Genomic DNA, 26,835 nt, shown 5'->3' with positions numbered 1-26,835 from the left:
ACACACACACACACACAATCACTTACGGTCCGTGCGGTACACTGTATGGCCACTGCATTTTCATTCTTCGGTAAACAAACTTTTTCAATGTTCCTCACCTGCAAAAGGAGAGCAGTAAATTTCGTTACTATTGTTCCCAGACAGTGGATCAACGTTATATGTGATCCACAACATAACTGAAACAGAAATTTACAAAATAAAACGATTCCTCGTACAATTTTCTTTATATGACACACTGAAATGCTTGTAGAATGAACTTAAAGCTAGGAACTTCTCCTTTAAGGGGTAAGAGCAGTCTGCGGAATTTGACAATTCTGTAATAATCAAAAAGGAAAATTGTTGCTTCCGCCAATTGCGAAGTGCGTGGTGTAATTCGATTTTTGTGTGAAAAAGGATGTACAGGTGATCAAAGTTGTCTCTAATTGTGCCTAATTTATAGGACTACAAGTAGTGAGTGGAGGATAGGTTAGACAGTGGTGTTGAGACCTCAAAAATGGACGTATAAATGTGGATGGTGAAGAGCAGAGTGGTAGGCCCAGTATCCAGACCAATGACGTCGTGCAATAAGTGGACCGAACACAGCAATGTAATTGACGAGAGACGATTTGTGATCTGGCTGATGAATTCCCTTATTCTGGATACACCACTGTTTTGCACGATTGTCACGGAAAAGATCGTACATCGCAAATTGTGTGCAAGTTGAGTACCAGAAATGCATACCGAACTAGACAAAGGACAAATAATGTTAAGCGTTTATGGACCGGTTTCGACAAGAGGGAGATGATAGGTTCCTTGTTTCTCCATATTGCTACGGCTGACGATAAGTGGGTATCCTGCACAGATACAAGATAAAAACAACAGTCAATGCAGTAGCGCAATTCAGTTTCGCCAAAACCGAAAAATGTCACAGAGATCTGCTATTCAAATTCGGCGGCACGCGTAACTGTAATCTGGGATAGTCCTCGTCCACAACGCCTCTCCACCCACAGCTAGCTGCATCACGGTGCCGGTCAGAATTTGCGGCGAGAGCTATTCGACCAACTACGCTAAAGGGAAGTCCCCACTCCTAATGACTATTAGCTCTTCTTGCGCTTGAAACAATCACTTGGCTAATGGTTTGAAAATGACGAGAAACTCAAGACAGACATTGTCAACTCGTGGGGCGTCTCTGTCGCCGGCTTTTAAATTTAGTGACTGTCCGTTCTTCCTTCCATCCACTTAACAGGGACCAACTGACCACTTTTGGAAATGAGAGAAAATAACCAAAACTGATTATCTGCTATTTTCTGTCCACTTCCTGAAATCTTACCTACTGTACTGAAAAATTAACTGCTGTTCCAAGAAGATGAAAACTAAATGCACTTAAACCCGTATTAGGAGTAAGAAACAACTTCATTTGGATAAAAAAAATGTCTCTACTCCTCGTTTTAACAATTCTGTACTGAATGGTCCAAATGGCTCCGAGCATTATGGGACTTAACATCTGAGGTCATCAGTCCCCTAGAACTTAGAACTACTTAAACCTAACTAACCTAAGGACGTCACACACATCCATGCCCGAGGCAGGGTTCGAACCTGCGACCGTAGAGGGCGCGCGGTTCCAGACTGTAGCACCTAGAACCGCTCGGCCACCCCGGCCGGCATACTGAGTGGAAGCTATCCAAATTCAGACAAACCCTTTTGCAGATTTTTTTCTAACAGCACCTTGGCGGTCTTGTAATTGAAAGGCTATGGAAGTTCCTCAGTTGCAGACAACGAATATAAAACTATGTGTAGGTAACTTCAATATAATATTTTTTTAATAAATATAACAAGGAAAAATGTAAACTGTTGCTTTCATCTCCAATACATTACGTTTAAAACTTACTACATCCTAAAATATTGTTCTTACAACTGTCACATATCATACAGCTCTATTCATTTCTTAGTTGAAATTAGGCCTGTGATTTAAACGCTGTATCCCAGTTCTAACGATTAATTAATCTACCGTGTTTGTAAGATGTACGGTAGGAAAGCACATTTTTATCAGTAATTTGGAAAATAATGAAAATAATTTAATTGGGATTCAGAACAGAATTTTTATGTTAAAATAAACATCTCCCAGAAATTTCAAATTGTAGGTTACGTTTGTAGAGGTTCAAAATGTACATAAAAAGTAATAACTACAAAACATTTAATAAATTTACGTCTAACTTAATAATATTCAGTTCCTCATAATTCTACTCTGAACATGATAAAATTTTACACAGACCATATACCAATTACTTCTGGTAACGTACTCAATATCAGCAAACGCAATCCCACCTTTAGCACTGGCTGTTACGCGCAGTACGACGAAGTCCCGAGACTCAGTAGTACCTCTGTTATGTTTAGGAAACCGCACTTGCTTCCCCTCATACTGGTTCGATTCTAAGGGTGGAGAATTTCTATACATAGGAGCTCAAGAAGCCAGAACGATGCCCTGAAAAGTGCTTAGATATGAACGGCGATTAACCCAAAATGTGTAAGTAGGTTTGTACGAAACTTAAACCGCCAGTAAAATCTTTTCCTATAGAATACGTTTTTTTGTGACTCAATGGCCATTACTCTTTTAATACGCCCAGTATCGCAGTTGGTGCAGGCTTTTTAATTACCTAAAGACGTAGGTGTACCTAGAGGGGTGGGGTGCGGGGACACAGTTCACTACTCTTTCTCCCAGCCTCCCCCTACCCACTTCACTTTTTAACATGCCACAGATGCTTTTTTTTTCTTTCACGATTGACTGCAGATGTTATGTATAAACTATTGCAATATCAGACATACGACAGTCATCAGGTATATGAATACGTGGTGTCTCTTCTTTCAGACATGGCCGAAAGAACGGACACCACGCGTTCATAAAATTGATTCGTCTCAATGGGGAAAGAATCCACAACCTACAGTGAAGATGCACAATATCGTTCGGCCTCCAGCGGGAATCTAAAATTGGCAGGGGTGGAGGATTTGGACGGGGACTGCGTATAGGTGGCGTTAGGTCGGCCCGGGGAGCGTGCAGAGATAGTCCGTGGATTTGCGATGAACATTGTGTCCGGATGGCTCAGTGGTTGACGCGACTGCCTAGTAAGCAGGAGGTCCTGGGTTCGAGTCCCAGTCCAGCACACATTATCGTCGACACGGTAGCTCAGTGTGTTCGGTCAGAGGACTGGCTACTCCGTGTGTGTAAAAAAACGATTCCGTATAAAGTCCCGATGCAGCTGATATCATCAATTCCTTCACTTTCCTTTCGTTGCCTTTCTCCCCCTCCATCTTAAGTTTACGTAATAATTATCAAGCTGTATTCTGCAAAGGACTGTGTTCCAGCACATGTATAAAATCCTTTTGACGTGTAATCATGTCCTCGACGTATCGATGTTAAAGATGTCGGCATGAACGCCACCGAATCACTATTCTTCTACAGTACACATAATAACTGAAGCAGATGACGGGAAAGCCGGCCGGAGTAGCCGTGCGGTTCTAGGCGCTACAGTCTGGAGCCGAGCGACCACTACAGTCGCAGGTTCTAATCCTGCCTCGGGCATGGATGTGTGTGATGTCCTTAGGTTAGTTAGGTTTAATTAGTTCTAAGTTCTAGGGGACTGATTACCTCAGAAGTTAAGTCGCATAGTGCTCAGAGCCATTTGAACCATTTTTAGATGACGGGAAAACATAACCACAGGTCGTATTTTCTTCACTTCCGTCAGAGAGTAAACAGCGTACAAAAGTAGTGATTTGGTGGGATTCATGTTAAAGTTGTTAACATCGGTATGACGATGACATGATTACATGTCAGAAGTTTTTTACTTTTGTTTTAAAGTTTAAAGCACAGTCCTAGCAGTATACCACTCGATAACTGCCATCAGGCCGTAACTGCACTCAGTGACGACTACGATGTCTATTACAAAAAAATTGCATTACTGTGACCACAATCACAAGAAGTTCGTCAGTGAAATACAGGGTGGTTATAATTAAACTTCCGTTTCTTGAGCAGTGTAGACAGGAAACTATTTACCGTATGGATATGGTTCAATTGGCTCTGAGAACTATGGGACTTAACTTCCGAGGCCGTCAGTCCCCTAGAACTTAGAACTACTTAAACCTAACTAACCTAAGCACATCACACACATCCATACCCGAGGCAGGATTCCAACCTGCGACCGTAGCGCCGTATGGATACCCAACTTTATTGGAATGATGTTCAGACTGTGGGCTGCAGGATTTGCGTTGTTCGTAATGTTAAGTATTATGACCTGCCTTCAGTCGCCGGTACTGGTACGGCGACGTAGAGTTGAAAAACAACCATCAGCGTGCATACAGTTACAATGAACAGGGTTCTGGACTAGGTGAGCAGGACTTTACTCGTAAAGCTGTTTTATCAAAACATCAGCAATAGAGCAGCTACTCCTCGAGAGGATCGACTTATTAAAGGAACACGCAGAGGTCCTCGTTTCGTACTTGGGTTGAAGATCGTGATTCCGAAGTTCAAGTTAACTGACGATTTGAGAATTGCTCTTGGGATAGGAAGACCGCCAATTGCGCCACTAATTATTGAAGAAGTCACTGTTGCTAGGCCGAGAATGCAGGATGCAATGTGCGATCTTGAAGTAGTTCACGAGCCGCGTAACAACAGATGAACATTCCATAGTCCAACTGACATGTTTCGGGAAGCAGTACAGCAATCTCTAGTGCGGTTCCGATCTGCCGTGGATGCAGATGGTCGTCACACTGAGTAACGTTTGTCACCTGGAACGCAAACATGGTACGCAATTAACAAATGTTACCCTCTCACGTTAAAGTTAAAATGTGTTTATTTCAATGGTTTATTTGTTATGATCTGAGAACTGTCCGGGCATGTACTTATTCTAGTTATTGTATCAGTCCGTATCCGCCTTCCGACTTTCTCTGCCATCTCTTCTTCTTCCCTTTCTGTCCATTTTCCTCCCCCTCTCTCCGTCCATGTCCTCCTCACCCTATCTGGCCCATCTTCACCTCCCCCCTTCTCTCTCCACGTTACCATCTCTACCCAAATAAGAGGTTGCTGGTTCTTATCCAGCATTACTTTCTTCCAGATAGTAAGCAGTATGTGTGCCAAGTTTGGTTGAAACTGATCCAGGGGTTTAGGAGAAACTTTTTACCCGTGGGTTTGCCCGCGTACACACGTCATACATATTTTACATATTTCCTCACATATTTGTGTGGTGTCACCGCCAGACACCACACTTGCTAGGTGGTAGCCTTTCAATCGGCCGCGGTCCGCTAGTATACGACGGACCCGGACCGGCGTGTCGCCACTGTCAATGATTGCAGACCGAGCGCCGCCATACGGCAGGTCTAGAGACACGTCCTAGCACTCGCCCCAGTTGTACAGCCGACTTTGCTAGCGATGCTATACTGACAAACTACGCTCTCATTTGCCGAGACGATAGTTAGCATAGCCTTCAGCTACGTCATTTGCTACGACCTAGCAAGGCGCCATTACCAGTTTATATTGAGATTGTTATTAATGTACTGTTAAGAGCGATGTACACCAATTATGGATTAAAGTTAAGTATTCCAGCAGCAACGTACCTTATTGGCTATATTAATTACATTGTCCTGTTCCAGACCTCACGCCAGTTTGCGTGAGCTTAAACGCGTGCATTTCGGCCTCCTCTAGCAACATGGTGTTGGCTCTTCTGCCAACACATCAATTTGTACACAGAGTTCATGTGTATATGTAGCGAATTTCGCTCTGCAGCTACGTTTTCACGTAGCTCTATGTTTATGACGTGGTATCTCAAAAATGGTTCAAAATGGCTCTGAGCAGTATGGGACTTAACTTCTGAGGTCATCAGTCCCCTATAACTTACAACTACTTAAACCTAACTAACCCAAGGACATCACACACAACCATGCCCGAGGCAGGATTCGAACCTGCGACCGTAGCGGTCGCGCGGTTCCAGACTGTAGCGCCTAGAACCGCTCGGCCACCCCGCCCGGCGTGATATCTCTTGATAGGCCGTACAATGATATAATTTTGTAGTTATTTTCAGTGGCATATGTGGTCACTGTCTGAGAAGTTCCTTTTTTCCATTCAGCTATCTCAATAGCAATGTCAATGATGACTATAAAAATGTAAGGACAACCAAGCACCCAGCGCCCGAGCGCAGAAAATCTCAGACCTAGCTGGGAATCGAGCCCATCCGCTTAGCAATTTGGCGTGGTGACCGCACGGCTACCGAGGCGAACAGCGGGAGACTTCTTGTGGAAACTGTTGGTGGCTAAGTAACGTTATGCATGATACGTCAGTTTATCAGGCATTTTGGTATTTATGACGCCTCTCTCCTGAACCGTGTACCGCACATTGATATAATTTTGCAGATACATTCAGTGTTATATGTGAATGCTGTCTGCAAAAAAAAGTGGTGCTGGCACAGTTAGTAGTAAAGAGGCGATAAATTAAAACGTCATGCTTGATGCGGCAGTCTGACTGCATGAAGAGCGAATATGTAGTAATCAATAACCTGTCTTCTTTTCATCATTTTGTGGCGGCTATCAGCGAGAAGAGGTTTCGTTAAGTTTTGAAATCATGTGTAAAGTTTGTTATAAGTCACTAAACGCTCTCATTCTGAAATACTGGACCAACGATGTCAGGGTATTCGCGCGTAGGCTACACTTCTTCACCCCCACCCGTTTGATAGCGAATCTTTCCTGACAGTAAGTGATATGTGGACCAAGTTTAGTTGAAATCGATCCAGTGGTTTAGAAGGAGATGTAGCACATTAGTACATTTTTACAATAAGTATGTATTTCCCTTCCGCAAATCCTTACAAATGTTTACGCAAAGTTTCGTTGTCCTGCGATCGCTTGAATGTCATGGGGCCCTTTTAAGTAGTACAAGTTTAATTATAACCAGCCTGTATATAAAATGTTCTAATATAAGAATGATAATAATAATAATTTGTTTAGATCAAATCTTGAGTTCAGCAGACCCCATACTAAACGGAAATACAATCTTATTTATGTTTTTGTTAGTGAACGGTCTTCTCCATTCTTTCTTGCCTTTGTATGTCAAATTCGCTTTTGGTAATACGTAGAGTCAGCCTGAGAATGGGTGCGTTTATCTGTCTGAAGTGTAATCTGCTGCCGGTCTCTTGGCAAAGCCCTTCCTTCGTTTCTGCATCTGGAAAGTATCTTGTGTTAAACATAGCTTGTAATTTTCTAGAATCTTTGGAATTTTGCGAGACTAGTACCTTCCGCGCTGCTGTATTATTCTAAAGTTGGCTGAGAAATCTGGAAATAGTTATACGCCCAACGTATAAATATGAACACTTTCCGTGTAGCACTAAGACAGACGTCAGTTCATTATCAGTTTGAAGAAAGGTGGAGTTTATAATGGATGCTGACTAGCAGCAAGTGCTTCCAGGATGATTTAAAGTAAAATCTCAAAAATATTTCGCCATTCACTGCAAAATTAATACGACTTGCCACCACCGAGGACTCTCCTCCTCCTCCTCCTCCTCCTCCTCCTCGGCCCCCCCCCCCCCCCCCGTCCCTGCCCCTCCCATCCTAGCTCGGATCCTGGGTGCGCTCTTGCTTACAGATATATGTGCAAATCACATTTCAGACGAGTGTAGATGGGACTGTGTAACTTTTGAGTCTTCAGAATCACTTCCACGTTGGTGGCGGGTGAGAGCGGAAACGCAGCTCGCCCACTCGGCAGTGGGGGTGCATAATCGCGGCGTAAGATGTGCTCGCGTGGGCGGTGGGCGACGCGACGAGCCGTCGAATCGATGGGAGGGTCTCGCCGGCGCAAAACACAGCGCGGCTCGCTAATGGCCGTACGCTGTACCAGCAAGGTAACGACCTGCGGCTTCCCCCGCCGGTATGACACACCGACAGCAGACCCACATCACTGTTTTATAGCTGCAACTCCGTGACTGCTTCTGGGCCAGCTTGCCCCGTTAATGATAGAGAACCAGACACTAACTACTGAATATGTTACTCCACTAATCCACCGAGCGAGGTGGCACACTGGATTAACACTCACGAAGTCATGGACTCGAAAGCTAAGGATTTTTTTCCGCAGTTTATTTAAATTAATTAAAACAAGTGTTGCGTCATACTAACGGAGATCTTGTCGATGTTGTCAATGGCGACGGCCCCGCTCTCGCAGGACCGAAAACGATTCAGTGCATTTTTCTTCGTCTTCCAAGCGTCGAGAATTCGCTTCCGTGCACCGTGAAGATTGGAGCCGCTCTCCCGGTTGGCGCTATTTTCACAAGTTCTAATTTATACTGCTTCTTTAACAAAAAAATCTCCTTATGTAGACGCATGGGACAATGGTTTACTTCCATCAAACGTTATTCTGTGTTTATTTGTGAGACCTTGCTCAGCAACTATTGATTTCTTATGTTCTCCATTTGAAATGTGCGTTTGGTGTTCTGCACAGCGGTCAGTAACGGTACGGATAGACTGTCGTAGTTGCTTCGGCACTCATAAGCCATCTCATGAACTCCAGTGACTGAGACCCACACTGTTCTTAACAGGGTCTTACGCCTCGGCCGGTCGGTGTGGTCGAGCGGTTCTAGGCGCTTCAGTCTGGAACCGCGTGACCGCTACGGTCGCAGGTTCGAATCCTGCCTCGGGCATGGATGTGTATGATGTCGTTAGGTTAGTTAGGTTTAAGTAGTTCTAAGTTCTAGGGGACTGATGACCTCAGATTTTAAGTCCCATAGTGCTCAGAGCCATTTTTTCTTACGCCTTTTCCAGAATTTTGCGTTTTCTTTTCTTATAGTGCTCTAACTTTGTACTTCTAATCCCACAGCCATCTATTCAGAACACGTACTTCAGATGATTGATCTCGGAATCCAAGTGATTGTAGTCGCATAAAGCGGTAGCTTTATGTATGTTAATGTACACTCCTGGAAATGGAAAAAAGAACACATTGACACCGGTGTGTCAGACCCACCATACTTGCTCCGGACACTGCGAGAGGGCTGTACAAGCAATGATCACACGCACGGCACAGCGGACGCACCAGGAACCGCGGTGTTGGCCGTCGAATGGCGCTAGCTGCGCACCATTTGTGCACCGCCGCCGTCAGTGTCAGCCAGTTTGCCGTGGCATACGGAGCTCCATCGCAGTCTTTAACACTGGTAGCATGCCGCGACAGCGTGGACGTGAACCGTATGTGCAGTTGACGGACTTTGAGCGAGGGCGTATAATGGGCATGCGGGAGGCCGGGTGGACGTACCGCCGAATTGCTCAACACGTGGGGCGTGAGGTCTCCACAGTACATCGATGTTGTCGCCAGTGGTCGGCGGAAGGTGCACGTGCCCGTCGACCTGGGACCGGACCGCAGCGACGCACGGATGCACGCCAAGACCGTAGGATCCTACGCAGTGCCGTAGGGGACCGCACCGCCACTTCCCAGCAAATTAGGGACACTGTTGCTCCTGGGGTATCGGCGAGGACCATTCGCAACCGTCTCCATGAAGCTGGGCTACGGTCCCGCACACCGTTAGGCCGTCTTCCGCTCACGCCCCAACATCGTGCAGCCCGCCTCCAGTGGTGTCGCGACAGGCGTGAATGGAGGGACGAGTGGAGACGTGTCGTCTTCAGCGATGAGAGTCGCTTCTGCCTTGGTGCCAATGATGGTCGTATGCGTGTTTGGCGCCGTGCAGGTGAGCGCCACAATCAGGACTGCATACGACCGAGGCACACAGGGCCAACACCCGGCATCATGGTGTGGGGAGCGATCTCCTACACTGGCCGTACACCACTGGTGATCGTCGAGGGGACACTGAATAGTGCACGGTACATCCAAATCGTCATCGAACCCATCGTTCTACCCTTCCTAGACCGGCAAGGGAACTTGCTGTTCCAATAGGACAATGCACGTCCGCATGTATCCCGTGCCACCCAACGTGCTCTAGAAGGTGTAAGTCAACTACCCTGGCCAGCAAGATCTCCGGATCTGTCCCCCATTGAGCATGTTTTGGACTGGATGATGCGTCGTCTCACGCGGTCTGCACGTCCAGCACGAACGCTGGTCCAACTGAGGCGCCAGGTGGAATTGGCGTGGCAAGCCGTTCCACAGGACTACATCCAGCATCTCTACGATCGTCTCCATGGGAGAATAGCAGCCTGCATTGCTGCGAAAGGTGGATATACACTGTACTAGTGCCGACATTGTGCATGCTCTGTTGCCTGTGTCTATGTGCCTGTGGTTCTGTCAGTGTGATCATGTGATGTATCTGACCCCAGGAATATGTCAATAAAGTTTCCCCTTCCTGGGACAATGAATTCACGGTGTTCTTATTTCAATTTCCAGGAGTGTATTTAAAACAGCTCTCTTCTGCTGTGGATGGTGGAAACGCTGTGCCCTGAGATATAGATCAGAGTGCGTCGGATTGTGGTATACAGAGTGGCCGAATCGTCCACCCAATTTTCGTTCCACTAAAACATCGTCCTTGCCTGGCGTGTGGTCAGTTGGTGATCGTTTCGGAGTGTGCAGTATAAAGGTGTTTTGTGGTTTTCCTGACGTTTCGCTGGAACGAGTAGTTAGTATTGTCACGGTTTCGCCTTGTATTGTGATGACGGACTGGAGTCGAGCCCACGGCCGGAGGTTGTGTGTATTTGTCTCGCCAACGGCTGAGGACTATTCGCTGATCATTACCTATGTGCTCCTCCCCTTGTTACATGCAACGATCTTTCGCTGCAGCGAGGGAATCCGTGCTCCGGATATCCTCAGACTTCCCTCTCTCTTGTTGACGCTAGTGTCGTGTTTCTGAATCTCTATGGCTTCCTTGAACCGAACAGGAATGTTAATTTTTCTCCCGGTGCACTGCTGCAAAACTTTTAACAAGCGTTTCACATCTCTTACTGAAAATATAGGGCTGTCGGCACCAGAAGATGCTGCCATGGAATATCTCTGACCAGTCATTACAAAATAATTTCAGAAACATAAATATTACACTCACTGCACCAGGAGAAGTAGTGTTCACAACAAAATAAAGTTTATTACGGAGTTTTCTCACGAATTTAGTAAAATAGAAAATTATTTCTGTGACCAGTCATTTATCACTAGAACATTTCCCGATATGCTGAAGCTAAGGCTCTGTATAAGAAAGGAGATAAAGAAATACCATCAAATTTCCATCTAGTTTCACATTTTTCTAACATTTTTTAAATTTTAGAAAAGATAATATGTATAAGCGTCTTCTTAATAATCCGACTACAAATAATTAGGTTTCCAATAATGGGAAGGCAAGTTACACATACAGCGAGATTGTACTTAATTCATTAAACAGTAAATTAAAGACTGAGGGAATGTGTGAAATCTTATGGGACTTAACTGCTAAGGTCATCAGTCCCTAAGCTTACACATTACGAAACCTAAATTATCCTAAGGACAAACACACACACCCATGTCCGAGAGAGGACGCGAACCTCCGCCGGGACCAGCCGCACAGTCCGTGACTGCAGCGCCTTAGACCGACTGAGGGAATGTCTTGTGCTACGTCAAAGGCATTTTAAGTAAATCAGTATAATCTGGTGCAACAATTAACCTTAACCTACCTTCCTTTCTTCATTCCGTTACACCAGTTTCGGGAGCGACAAGCATCTTTCAGTGGCTTACGCCATGTCTTTCCGGTTGTTAGTCTGGCTTGGTTGGATGCATGTTACATGGATCAAATGCATGGCAGTCGCTATGAAGGAAGATGCTATGAAATCAGTTACTCAGACACATCAAGCAAGTGCTTACGTGTTTACAATCTGGACATTTGCGTAGTTGCCCTTAACGCCATTTACCTTACGACATGACATCGTCACTAAAGGCTTAATGTGGCAGAAAAAGCGCACACAAATATCCAGACTGTCGGATAAATAACTTTACAATACTGGGGAATTCTGGAAGCAAAGTAGGCATCGACTGCACTCGTATTTGTGAGAAATCTGCTTCAAATCCATGTCCGGCTGCGCAGTTTTAGATTTTGCGTGGCCTTCCTCAATAGCTTAAGCTGAATAAATGGATTGGTCCCTTAGAAAGAATATAGCCAGTAAGAACAGACTGCACTAACCAAGCCGGTCGATCACAGTAACCCAGTCTAAGCTGATGGTGTTATACCTGGTCCTTCTGCCCGCGGCTGAGAGAGCAGTAATTATCTTACTACAGATATCAACGTGATGGTTAGACTTGCTAGGCAATATTCCACTGCACATGTGTATTGTACTACTTTTCATATTCACTGTCTCTCATATGACGCTTGATTGAGTATCAGTCTCTTTCCTTCATTAACGTGGACGTACATTTACACGGGGTACTTGACCGAAGTAAGGGCAGTGGGGACCTGTAGCTGTCGTGACTCTAGGGCTGGTGAAACACAACCGTACTTTGCTAGGCCCTGTCCTATGGAAACTGTTATGCTCCTACACTCCTCACACCTCTAAATTGAATTACTCAGTTATATTGAACTCTACGATTTAACCTCGACTCTGAACCACTGTGTAACTTGAAATTGTTCACATATAAATATCATTTCAGAGGTGAAAGCTAAAAGGAACTGAGCTCTGCTATCAGGACCAGCACGCTACTGGATAAGAACTGGCGGCCGAATCATCCTCTGCATATGGCAACGTTCGGGTGCAGTATGCAAGGGCACGAGGTTTAGCACACCACTCTCACGGCTGTTGTCAGTTTTCCAAACCTTGGAGACACAACTTCTCATTCAAGTAGTCCTCAGCTGGCCTCGCGATGCTGAGTGGACCACGTTGCAGTACTGGCAATCGAACCCGTGTCTCCGTATGGTAGTTAGACGCGCTGACCACTCAGCTACAGAGGACGACGAAATAAGCGGCGAGTGTCGAAAATATCTTAAGAACGACTGCGTATTGAATCCTAGGCATATGGATTTGTAGTCAGGCATTGTTAACTTAGCCAGTGAACCACATACTTGTCGCGTACGATTACTAAATGAACTTCACATGGACCTGACACCCTCATGCGTGCTTCTTGATAAGGTTTTCCTCGTGCATGTTATCTCTGTGCCAAAGGTGTTCAAGAAACTATCATCTCGAAGCAGATGAGGATTTGGTCACATGTTTACATAAATTTTACTTCTCCTCGTGGTGCCAAAAATACCATCCTGAAAGAGATGCATTCTTCACTCCATTCTGCGCCTTGATAATTTTAGTAGAGAGTGCAGATCATTCCTCTTTCTGTTACTAAATTTACGAAATATACTGTTGTACCTGAACTGTCACTGATTAAGACTGACGTCATAAAGAAAAATGTACTGAGACTGCTGTACATATGCCCATGTTTCTGAAGGGTTTCCTGAAAGGGTTACAGCTGCTGATGCACGCAACGGTGCTAGCGGCCGACCTTATGCAGATGGATTAACTTTCTCTTCTCATTTTTATTATAGTTTTATTTTAGCGGCTTTTCGAACATAATTTGGTTCGTCATTATTTTGTTTCGAATATTGCCCACTTTCGGCTATGAAGCCATTTTCAAATAATTGTATAGTATAATCCATCAAAATGGACTTACTTGGGTTAGAGTGCGTACACCCATCAAATTACATTATGGTAAAAACTTAAGGAATTGGCCGAGTTTCGCACTAACTATAGACGAGACACCAGGTGTATCTTCAACAGCAGTGACGTAGCAGACTACTTGCGATATACCTGGTGTCTCGTCTTTCATTGTGAAGTGCAGCCAACGACCTATGTGAGTACCATTGTTTGATTTCGTAAGTGCTTGTACTCTAATCCGAGTCCATCAGTTATGATGGGTTATACAACACCAATATCTGATAGTGACATTGCAGCCAATCTGCGCAGTAATATAAAACACAACAAAGAGAGATTTCAATCCATCCAATGTCAAACCGTGTGGCAGAATGTTATCACTCTAACATTTCTGAAAATAATTTTACTTATTATTTTAATAAGTGATGACTTACGGCTTTTAAATACTCTTTAAAGAACGTTATTTGGCACAACAGCTGTATTTCACTTGATTAAAACTGCCAGTTTCTGTCAAACGCAGGCCATGCTCGGATTTTAAAAACAAGCGACAATAATTGTATGAAATCTGTCCAGTCATTGTCATTTGCATCTAGATCAGTGTTATAAATACCTTAAAATTGTAGACTGCAGGAAGCCACCTGATGTATACATTAGACAATAACAAAGTGTCCGTCTCGATAGCTGGGTTGTCAGCGTGACGGATTGCTGTCCTAAGGGGCCGGGTTCGATTTCCGGCTGGGTCGGGGATTTTCTCCGCTCTGGGACTGGGTGTTGTGCTGTCTTCATCATCATTTCAGCCCCAGCCGGCGCGCAGGTCGCCCAATGTGGCGTCGAATATAATAAGACCTGTACCAAGGCGGCCGGACCAGCCCCGTAAGGGGCCTCCCGGCCAATGACGCCAAACGGTCATTTCCAATAACGAGGTTAGGCAAATTGCCGGATTGAAGCAGAGTATGGGAAGAGTATGTGCCACTTAAATTTAGTCTTGTGTTTCGCCCCGTTTACATATTCCTTAATATATCAATCATGTGCTTTACTACATTCGACAATTCTGATGCAGTTAATGTATAATGTTGATCCAGATACAAATGATAATGACTGAATGCATGCCTTTTAATTCATGTTATTTTTTATAACAGAGGTGGTCTGTTGTTTGTTCGTACTTAGGCAGAGAAAAAACTGAGAGATATAAGGCATAGATTCGGCCACCGTTGCAGCCTTGGAATGTGCCTCGAACGTAGCACCCCCGGGAGGCAGATGGTCCAGTCTAAATTAATATCCATCTCTTGTGGGGCGCAGAGCCTCTGTAATCATAAAAATTTGCTGCGTCTCACGCAGCCCTCACAAATCCCAATTCATGAGCAGCTCACTTTCATATATCGAGGATCAGTTGTAAATTATGTGTATAATTAAGCCGTGTGTCTCTACATGACGGCTGAGGGAAGTTCCCCGCGTTCCTTGGCGCACCAATGATTTAGGCGGTGGTCACAGTGACACCGAGGTCGGAAAATTCTGCAGACGACCGACATCGGTCGTAGATGGCCGATCCTTTCGCATCAGTACGCCAACCCGCGAACTTCAGACTAAGCTCGGTGGAATTCAAATAAGTATTACCTGCTGTAGAAACGGCCGACGTCCCCATACGCAAAAAATGGATGGTGACAAATTTTTAAGTTTAGTAAAAGAAAGAATGGGTTTGTGACATCCTGTGGATGAGAAATATAAAAATAACGTCTCGAAATCTATGGTCTGAAATCGCTCCTCTGTAGAAAACCACAGGTTTTTAAAGACTGAAAAATTTAATGTCAGTTAATTGAACTTTATGTTATATTACATCATGCATGTTCTGTGGCTTTCTAGCCATTTCAACCTCGTGTCTATACTTACAATGCAGTATGTCATACGCAACACGGGAAAAATCTCTATTGGAAATTTTATTCCTAGATTATAATCTCAAAAAAAAAAAATGTGTGTTCAAGTGAGGTAAGTGGTTTAGGTCAATTTAGATGCTTGAAGTTACTACAACGGATCTTCACCGAGCTGTGGTAGGTTTTTATGCCAGGAGGGTGGTGGTTCTGTTAGATGAGGTGCATTGCAAATGTGGCGTATGTATTTCCACTTTTCAGTGCCTTAGGTGTTCAGAGTATCTTATTCTAAAATTTATATTTGTCTTTCAGGCGTACGGTGACTGACAATCATTGGAGATTAAATGACATGTGTCTGTTTTGCTGAATTTATTTCAAGTTGTGCCGAGTTTATGTAATTTTGCTTTTCAGTTTCTCCAAGTATCATGCAAATCATGTAATACAACATTCCCTCTTAATCTAACACATTTGTAAAACTTGTTTCAGCATTCCAATAACTAACAGGAGTGTGTACAGTACTCGAAAAACTAGAAAAGGTTTATTGCGCCTCGATTCCATCACTTGCGATGAATTGTTCCTGTGACGTTTAGCAAAACGACGTCTTACAGACGAATGCGAGAGTCAGTCTGAAGTCCAGACACAGTTTCACAAGAAGGCATATTCATAATGAAAGAGTGCTTACTCAAAAAATGTTCAAATGTGTGTGAAATCTTATGTGACTTAACTGCTAAGGTCATCAGTCCCTAAGCTTACATACTACTTAACCTAAATTATCCTAAGGACAAACACACACACCCATGCCCGAGGGAGGACTCAAACCTCCGCCGGGATCAGCCGCACGGTCCATGACTGCAGCGCCTGAGACCGCTCGGCTAATCCCGCGCGGCTAGTGCTTGCTCAAGAAGTGGAAGAAGCTAGCCAGCGCCTCTGAAGGGTGTAGCTGGATAGTATTATAGCTGTAGGTGGCTGCTGAAGGAGCTGACTAAACAAGGAAATCAGACCAATTTAAATTATCACTTCTCACTGACAACTCCCGGCCTCTTCAGCGTGTTGTCCCTTCCGGTTTTGGGGTGCTGCTGTCAGAGAAGTACGGGTCAGCAGACTTTCATAAATACCCCCCACCCCCAAACGAGACCCTCACTCCTAGACGTCCTCAAATGCTCGCCGACTTTCTCTGTACATGACGGTATCTCGGTGAGCACGTGATGCCGAACACGAGCACCTTCATCAGCTGTTAACTTGGAGGCAAAGAGCACGGCAGGGCCAGATGATGCATCCAGTAACCTTGCAAGGACATCGTCTGCAGTAGCTGCAGGTGCCTGCCTGAGCTGGGAGCTGCATGCAGACGACTTGGCGACTTCGCACTGCTGGATCACCTGCAGGGTGACTATCGTCGGCTGACGACCACCTCCCTTACAGGTCGCATGTTCGATCCTGCTAGGGCTTCCTCGGTCTTGCTGTTGTTGTTGTTCACCGGTTCCTGATGGCTTTCATCGTTGCTGATCACCGCCCAGTGCGACCATATGCCTTAGACTTCGGACATGCTAGACACTGCGGTCTAAACATCGTACTCTCTGGTATGGTTCGCAGCGCCCACGAGACAGACAGGCTACCAGGAGCTGAACCTGACACACATCGGTGACGGGACCTACCGTCGCAGCTAATGCTTGCTGTCTACCGAACAGGCAGACATCGTTGTGCAGTGCACTGGCACCAACCTACGCCATCGATGGGCAACAGTCTACCGCTTGCTGAAATCCCGTCTCTTTATCAAAATGAGTAAAAGATTATTGTAAACAGGAATGTATCATTATCGGGTCGCCATTCGATTGCAGTTACCACAGCCTCAACGATCCAAGTCCAGGCGAGAAAGTGTCATCATTTTACGACCTACAAATGGGCGATTCCTCCGCCACAGTCAGTGTCATCTTTCGGCCCCAGCAGATTGTAACCTCCTTGAAAGAATAGACTTTAATCTACTTGATCCCCCTAAAAACTGTCGATAGAGATCGGACACACTGTGACCAAGATGTCTTCGGCGGTGTCTGGCGATCGCTGTTGGTGCCACTATGAACGCAGTCTTAGGCAGTTGTACCAAATCTTCAGGGTCTCCCAGCTAACCCCGCCGTATGACTTTAATTTTTGTCACGACACGAGTCGTTGCTGAACAGAGCAGCTGAAGAGATGGTAGATGTAAAGAATCACAGGGACACACCTAGGCATAACTACATATGGTACGTTGTCGATAACGCGAGGGGCGGCAGTTATGCTGAAATGAAGAGGATAGCTGCATTGAACCAACCTCAGAACCGACGATCGAAACACAGATATTTCATATAAACATGGATTTTTAAGTTGTAGAAAACATTTTCGCTATATTTACAAAATTGAGATAGAAGAAATGCCGGATGAAATATCTGTGTGTAAGACAAGTGAATGGTCAATTCAGTAATTATATGAAGACGTGAGACCACATAAAAGAAAAAAAAAACACTATTAGGTTTAGAGAACTGCGGGACGCCATCCGGTTGTAGCGTCATCCTCTGCCAAGGAGCCGTAATTCTGACGCCGTATGGAGGGCATGCGGTCAGCGCACCGCTCTCCCGGTCGCTGTAGGCTTTCCAGAACTTGGAACTGCTACTTCTCATTGAAGTAGATCCTCAGATGTCACACGAGGCTAAGTAAACCCTGTTCTGCCAAGGAAAAATCCTTAGCGATACCGGGAATTCAAACAAATTCTTCTGAGTGGCAGTCAGACGCAGAATTGAGATAGGAAATACACCAGATTTTCGGTCAACTGCTTACAGAAGTTACTTGCAATTATTTGATCTCATAACACGAATAATAATGTCGTTCATAACTATACTTGAAGTACTGAAAGGCTTTTAGTTAGCTTAATGAGGTATTGCCCATTTAATGAAGTTAAATTTTATTCATTTGAAATTTGAAACCAAGGTCCACAATGACAGTTCATTATTGTTCTCTTGCACTGATTTCAAGAAATTCGATTCAATCGTCCGACTAGACCCAAAACATCCGCTCCCAGTATTTCAGAACTGTATGACAGACCCCCCTCAGTCTATGATGATAATTTTTTATCTCGCTTCACGTTTTATTATCGGCTGACTTTTCGATCGTCCATGCGTGTACTTCTGCATAACATCAGTGTCGTGACAAAACGATTGTGATCGATGACGCTCACCCCAGCATTAGACTGGCGGGTGATGGGAATTTCCTCGGCGTACGAGCCCTTCCGCTCGCGAGCGCGCCAGGCTGCAGCAGCATGAGGAGGAGGCGGCGGCGGCGGAGGAGGAGGAGGCGGCGGCGGCTACGCGCATGCGCAAATTTAACGCGCCGCAGCCAGAGACTGGCTCTAGCGTCAGCAGCAGACGCTAATCCCGGAGCTGGTGTTGCGACCGCGGCTCTGTTACCAAAATTAGTTTGTTGTTACAATTTTCGTGTATGCATGTCGCTTCTCCAGAGCATATTCCGCTCACCATATAATAGGTAGGCGCCTCCTGTTGTGCCCAAGTTTGTATATTATCAACACTAAGCCTCTGATTTGCTTTTCTCGTCTTCTATTTTACGAAATACAATTTCTACGCCGTTTGCATATGATCATCAATGTTTTCCCTCACGACATTTGTATTTTATTTCCGCTCACTAGCCGAGTGAGATGGGACTTAACATCTAAGGTCATCAGTCCCCTAGAACTTAGAACTACTTAAACCTAACTAACCTAAGGACATCAAACACATCCATGCCCGAGGCAGGATTCGAACCTGCGACCGTAGTGGTCGCGCGGTTCCAGACTGAAGCGCCTAGAACCGCTCGGCCACACCGACCGGCCAAATATATTGTTGCTCTGCAAATAATTTACGGGTACAGCTGAGTGAATCTGAGTTACATGCCACGGAAAATGCAAGACACTGCGAAGCATACTAGACCAGAGCCAACCAGCTGCCGTTACATCAGGGACCGCCTACTTATACAACAAGACAACAAGAGCGGTCGCTACAACGTCGGGCAATTACACCGTCGCCGGGCCAGCTGAGGGACAGTGTTGTATCAGAGATGTATTTTGTTGTTTACCTTGGGAACATGCTCACGAGGAAATAGTACTTAAAACGTTACATGTAATTGATCTTCTCAGTATTTTGACCATAAATCAAGGAGAGTCACTTATGGTGGAGAATAAACTCTCGGGAGTTGAAAAATTAAATTTACTACTGCTCACATAATATGAGATAATTATTCACAGTTAGTTCTGCAAGCGCACCATTCGTTCTGTAACACCAGTGATAGTACACAAGCAAGGTCGAATACCTGCACCACATTGCTTTCAGTCTGGTCACATTATTCATGCGATATGCCTCATCGTCAACAGGTTCTTCGTGCCCGCTTCATTGCTCTTGTCGATGAAGGGAATTTAAAGGCGTTGGAGGCCAGGGCGTTCCTGAGTGAGCTGCGCGACGATGAATAAAACGTTATCGAGATACTGGAAAATCCAGTGGGCTTGCGGTAACTGAACTTTGGCGTGTAACAACACCTTTCCAGGATAATGAACTTGCCATCACGTCGCAGTAAACTCTTTTCTTTAAACTCAGCGGAGTTGGTACATACTATTGCGTTTCGCAGGTCGGTGAATACGGTTCGGCCCCAACTTTGGGAGGCCGGACTATTTAGCAGTCGTGCTGCCTTCGTGGAGAGACTCCGTGGTGATCATCGACTCACCGATTAGAGTTAGCCGAGGTCAGTGTCAGTCGTGACTGGCGGAACGTGGTATTTCTCGACGAATCGGTATTTTCCTCAACGAATGATGGTCCAGTACGAGCACAAAGGCACCAAGGTACCCGTTTGGACCTCAGGTATATCCATGTGTCATCACGGAGTGGTCCTGCGACTGTAGCAGTTTCGGACTTGGAATGCTTCACAGGATAGATGGTCGACTTGATGCTGCTCATTATACCCATATTATGAGCAATATTATGGTCCCATCAGTGCGTCCTGAGAGCGTAATCTGTTTCTGGCAGGATCTGTCTCCTATACATATGTCAGCATTGGTGCAGGAATCGTTTGTGGAATAGAATGATATTTCCGTTCTCGACTGTCCTGCTCCATACCTAAAACCTGTTGAAAACCTATGGGCAGAGACGAAACGTACCATGCTAGAATACTGGCCTGACTTGCGCCAAGAGCCCGTGATAAACTTTGGATCATCACCTTAGCAGCCTGGAAGGAGTTGGTAGGAAATGAGAGATTTATTATGAACCGCGAAGACCCCCTTCCCACAGACCGCATCCAGTCATTGAGGCTGAAGACCTTTGGACGGGATATTAAGTGGCAAAGAAGTCACATGCAACGCCGTTTTGAGGGCCGAAAAAATCTCAATAAGAACCGTGAACTGTTCGATCTAATTATTTCGTGATTTATACCACTTAAACAAATTAATGAAGCAATGCAAAAAATTACACTAAGCCAAATACGAACCAAACCTTGTCGCCAGGCGGTTACCTATTAGATCACCGAGTACGCCACACAGCTACGAGAGCCTTATGCTAAGTCTGCCAACATTTCAATACTTCTTACCGCTCTTGACTCCACATCATGAAATGAAGTGCCTTTACTAGGCCCGCAGTGCTACAAATGACGCGACGTCGTTTTCTTGCTTGTTTTTTAGAGGGTACGTTCTTATGCTAAGTGTCAAAAAGGTGTTAACCTTTCTACTAACTCCAAACTACAAGTATTACTTACTTTTATGAGCAGATCTGCGCATCCTTTACATCATCGGTTCTTGCGTAACACGGCGGGTAATTCAAATTTCAGCCACGGCCAGTTTTTGTGCTGTCAAGAGAGCATTCTAAAAATTTCTTTCCTAAGTTAAAGCATATGCTTGATAATTACAGACTTGTTTTAGTGGGCAACGTTCTCTTTACCAGTGATAGTCTGCTTCTTATATCCTCCTTGCTTCTTCCGTTGCGTGTTATTTTGCTTCTAACGTAGTGGAATCCCTCCATCACCACCACGATTACTACTACTACTACTACTACTACTACTACTACCACCACCACACTGTCCTAAATTTTTTACGTTAAGTTTGCCGATAATCTCATTTCAGCCGCTCCGCAATCCTTTCGTGTATATCTGGTTTATTCCATTGATTTAATCCCAATGCAACATACCAGTCAGCTATGTAAAATAAACAACTTTTCAAATATAAGACAAATTTATGACGAATTACACGTTAAAAGCTGCAAATGTTAGAAGACTTCGAAAAATGATCCATCCGTGCATTTCATTTGCTCTGTTGCATATGCTGCATCTCTAATTTGTGCTTCTAACTCTGGTGATGAGCTGCAGTCGCGACATCCTCTACGACCCAGTAGTTGAAACTGTTCCACAGAGCAGGCCATTATGCGTCATGCGTGTACAGTATTACACAACAGAATGCTTTTGGTCTGTTACCTTTTCGTTTCCTTACCGTAACGGGGTGCGCTTTCACAAGTCTGACGGGGTAACTGAGTGAATTTCCTCTAGCTACGCCCAGGCAGGGATTCTGTGCGTGCGTGCGTGTCTAGAGAGAGAGAGAGAGAGAGAGAGAGAGAGAGAGGACATACGCTGACAGAAGGGCTTGTGCACTTTAGAGACTAATACGAAACCGCGAATGCCACACCAAACATCGTATGCCATGGCAAAAGTAGTTGGCAATACAAACAGAGTTTTTCAATTTTTTCTTTGTCTTGTAATTTCGCTACTACGAGGTTAGAATATTGACGAGTCTTTGAACAGTGTCAAATTAGAAAATGAAGAAAAGTAGAGTTTGGAAATACGTCCCGTCTTTGTCGAGTTGTTTGGATGTGGACCACTAGGGCAGATTGAGAAGGACATCAGCAGTGATCTTCTCAAAGTAACCATTCCGCCAACAGCTGGGAGTAACATAAAGAATCTAAGCCATGCACTCTCTGAATACGGGTGAAGTGTCTTAAACACTGCGACACCTCAGTCGGTATTAAATATCGCATATGCCCTAAAAACATGATACTTTGTTCCGTGCGGTTTTGTTTAAGTGTTGGTGTTTTGAGGCGTAGAAGAAGAACCAGCCAGCCAATCCCAAAAACGGATGTAGGACTCATAAACACCGATCGACAACTGCACACGCAGATTCTATTCAACCAGAATTTGATTTTATGTCACTGTCAGTCTATATGTTCGTTGTAGATGCAGGTCGTCCGTCGGTTTGGTCAATACTACTTTACAAGGTAGGTTGAAGGACAAAAACGTTTGTCAAAACGGTAAATAGCCGTTGCTGAAAATCCGAGAAACTATACAATGAATAACACTACCAACTTTGCATCCTCAGTAGGAAAAATTGCCGTCTCCTTCGATAAAATGCTTTATATTTCTTTCGTACTTAGCCTAAGGATCCCTGCTGCTGATGCGTAATTTGATAAGTATTAGTTTTCGTTCTCTGGAGCAATGATGTATGTATAAAGCAGACGTTAGCTTTGCAAATAGGTTTAATGGTGTCTTGTCTCGTTGAGCAGAATCGCACATGGCTCCTCATTTGGAATGAAGCTCATCCCTAATGATAGATAAGACTCGAAAATTGGACACAACTTTGTAAGATTTGTAGCACCACCTTCTACTGCAGTTCTTGAATTTGAAATTTTATGTTGCGCATTATGTAGAATAAATGCTGAGAGGAACTGAATTTAATTGCTGTACATGAAGTTTGGAACTGACAATAACTATTCATTGTTGCTGTGAGCTTTCTCCACTGTAATGAAACTTCCCAGAATACTATATGCCACTGCTTTCATCTTAGCCTACAATGACACCTGAAACACACATAGCCAAAAATGAATGCATCCAGCCATGTCTGCGTTATGAATCAACCAATACACATCAGTAGTTATCAAACAACAATAATTGTTGAAATATCCCACCATAGAAATATTTTAACACTCAGATAGCTCACACAGACATTTATCAGACTGTCATTAGAAAATGGCGATAGACAGTGCTCTGCAGTATCTGAGCTTGTGTCATAATCTTACCATCCCAAATCCCAAAATTCGTGGAAAACAGTTTAAATTTAGGAAAAATAAACATTATGAGGATCGAACCCATAAACTTCCACACTATTGCTAGTGTAATTGATCTACCAGAACCCCTTGAGACCGACACAGATAGACTGGCATTACTGTAGTAGCCCAATTGCGCTATTTTTAACAAATGAAACATGCTAAGAATTGAACTCAAAAGTTTCCACACTACTGCTAGTCCAACAATATCGCTGCGCGGGGTAGCCGCGCAGTCTATGCTCCTTGAGACGGTTCGCGGGGGCTCCTCCCCCCCCCTTCGCTCGGGCATGGACGTGTGTGTGTGTGTGTGTGTGTGTGTGTGTGTGTGTGTGTGTGTGTGTGTTGTCCTTAGCGTAAGTTAGTTTAAGTTAGATTAAGTAGTATGTAAGCCTAAAGACCGATGACCTCAGCAGTTTGATCCCATAGGAGCTTGCTACAAATTTCCAACAATGTCTCAAAAAATGGCTCTGAGCACTATGGGACTTAACATCTAAGGTCATCAGTCCCCTAGAACTTGTAACTACTTAAACCTAACTAACTTAAGGACATGACACACATCCATGCCCGAGGCAGGATTCGAACCTGCGACCGTAGCGGTCGCGCGGTTCCAGGCTGAAGCGCCTAGAACCGCTCGGGCACACCGGCCGGCAATAGTGTCTCGAACAGCGTCTGGAAAAGTGGGCTGTATCCACGATCTTGGAATTGGGGTGTGAGGAGGGTAAGTAGGAGTAAACATGAAGTGCTCTTGTACTCCCCTTCATCCACTACTCCCCACGGGTGTCGTTATAGTGTAGTACGAATCGGTATGTAAGTAATTGTAGTGTTGCTTGGGAGTAAGAGAGTACAATGGTTTTCAAATCAGGGGTTCAGAAAGAATACTTAAGCGCAGCTGAAGTTACTGATAATTCTGCTGTCACATTCTATGTTTCTGGTGGAAATTTATATCGTCCTGCATCTCCCATGGCAAAGCGTATTTACGAGTATGCACAGCCACGACCAACAGTGTCTTTGGATTCGTTTATACATAACATTTAGGCAGAAGAGGGTAACTGTCACAACTTATAATGGTGTAAGTGATAGCCCAAAATTGTACTCATAATACTGTGTGTCTGTTGAAATTGTCTTTTTTAGAAGATGCTGAACGTCCAGGTGATCTAAGTGAGAGAAAGTGACAGAGTGAAGGAAGAGGGGCGTCGTTTTATTCAAACGGTATCTGCTTGTATAACATGGTGCAATAAGGGCCCAGACGATTTACAATCTTTAAACTAAGTTTAAATGCAATAAAGTAGATGCCAAGACTGCATGTTTGGCTATACAGTCGTTTCTCACTTTTCAGACCACTTTCTCAAGAAAGAAGTTTCACTTTTAAAATTACTTTCATCGACACAAATGTTGAGCAGAATACCAACATCCAGGAAAAACATCGAGCGCTGCTTCTCTTCTCTCCCTTTTGGTCTAGTGCACTTCAAGAACGTATTCGTAATTAATTAAAAGAGAGGCTGCATAATTCATTTTCTTGGGGAAATGTGGATGTATTGTGGAAATCAAATGGAAAGAAGATGCGGTTGGAAACGGCGAGCTATTCCCAGTGGAAGCCAAAAATCATCGGTTAAAACACCACTGGCTGCTGGGGATTCGATGACCAACATCTGTTATACTACGTACTCCGAGATCTTGCATCCACAAGATGGTGATGATGCTGATGGTGATACAGGATTCAAGCAATGAAGCTGTTAGTACTTTTACACCACAACAGTCGTTAAACCTTTGTAACCTTCAACTCCAGTGATCGCTACAATGCGCACTCGAAAGTAACACTTAAGTACATCCGCTTAGTACTCAAGGCATTAGCTTCACCTAAATTATTTAGCAGCCCCAAATTTTCCCTTCCGCCCCACACGCTGAACACCTCGACATAATCCGTGCGTCCCATAAACTCGAGTACAACAGCCCCATTTTTGCCGACTAATTTCTAATCCTACACATCGTCCATACCTTCGCACTGACACTTACTATCAATTCTAATGCGCGAACAACCATTCCCCAAATCAGGTTTCCCTGTTCCCTGCCCAACATTCTCCAACTTTTCCTCCTCATCAGCATGCCCCATTCTCCATTCCAGTTGTAGCTATCCCACATCCTATGGTCCCCACAAACCATACCTCCACGTTACACCCATTCGCAAACACCAACTCTCTTCCTCCATTAAAACCCCACAGTTTACACCATCAGAACCCCTCAACCCGTCGCCTCTCAAATAATTCCCTCCAGTTGAAGATCCTACCCATTTCAGCCCAAGTGCTGAGCAGTTTTATCAATATTTCTTGTACAAAAAACCACAAACATGAAATCTTCGTTTTAATAATTTTGTAAACCAAGTAAATATTTTATATTTTTTATTTTCAAAACTATTTATCGCCGGCCGGTGTGGCCGAGCGATTCTAGGCGCTTCAATCTGGAACCGCGCTGCTGCTACGGTCGCAGGTTCGAATCCTGCCTCGGCCATGGATGTGTGTGATGTTCTTAGGTTAGTTAGGTTTAAGTAGTTCTAAGTTCTAGGGTCTGATGACCTCAAAAGTTAAGTCCCATAGTGCTCAGAGCCATTTGAACCAAAACAGCAGTTTTATTACCGAGCCCGATGGAAGTGACGCAATGGTCAGCACATTAGACGGTGGTTAAATCCCAGTACAACCATCCAGATTTAAGGTTTCCATCATAACTCGCTTAACGGAAATGCCTTTTTCTTTTCTCTCCACAACCGATTTCCTTCACAATCCGAACTCGACTTTCATCTCTAATGACGTAATATCTGTGGAATGTGAAGGCCTAATCTACCTCATTTCCTTTTTTCATGTGTACTTTGACGTACGTGACGTTGGGTGGTGATAATCAGCACATCAAATATACTGGATTTACATACATTCGAGCTTCAGAACAAGTATGTGTGGCATCAACGCTTTCGTCGCGTCTGGTGAGGAGCCTGATGGTGGAGTTCAACGACACTGAGATCAATCGCATTTGACTATATGATCATCCAGAATAGAGCAATTAATTTATAGTAAATTTTGTGAATAAAGAGTCATGAGTGAGACGTAAATGTTTTGATCAAAGGGAAAGAGGCATAATAGGACTTAACGTACAGCCGACGAAAAGGTCAGTAGAGACGGAGCACAAGCTTGGACCGGGAAAGGATGGGGAAGGGAACTGACAGCGTCGTTTAGAAAGGACCATCTCAGAATATATGACTTAAGTGATTTAATTACATAGAGGGAACCATGAAAAACCATACCAGACGGGGCTTTGAACTATCGCTTCCCAAATGCGAGTCAGAGTCTGAATCAGTACACCACTTC

The 26,835-nt window shown here is 44.5% G+C and overlaps 1 non-coding gene across 1 annotated transcript; it reads left to right on the top strand.

Moving 5' to 3' along the window:
- The first annotated feature begins 3,065 nt into the window (after nt 1-3,065).
- On the top strand, nt 3,066-3,139 carry Trnat-agu. Its single transcript has one exon. It is a non-coding gene; the product is annotated as a tRNA-Thr (tRNA).
- The last annotated feature ends 23,696 nt before the right edge of the window (nt 3,140-26,835 follow it).

This window comes from Schistocerca piceifrons, chromosome X (genome assembly GCF_021461385.2).
Source record: "Schistocerca piceifrons isolate TAMUIC-IGC-003096 chromosome X, iqSchPice1.1, whole genome shotgun sequence".
Taxonomy (NCBI): domain Eukaryota; kingdom Metazoa; phylum Arthropoda; class Insecta; order Orthoptera; family Acrididae; genus Schistocerca; species Schistocerca piceifrons.
Note: the sequence above shows the minus strand (reverse complement) of the source record. Positions and strands in the feature narration are given on the sequence as shown.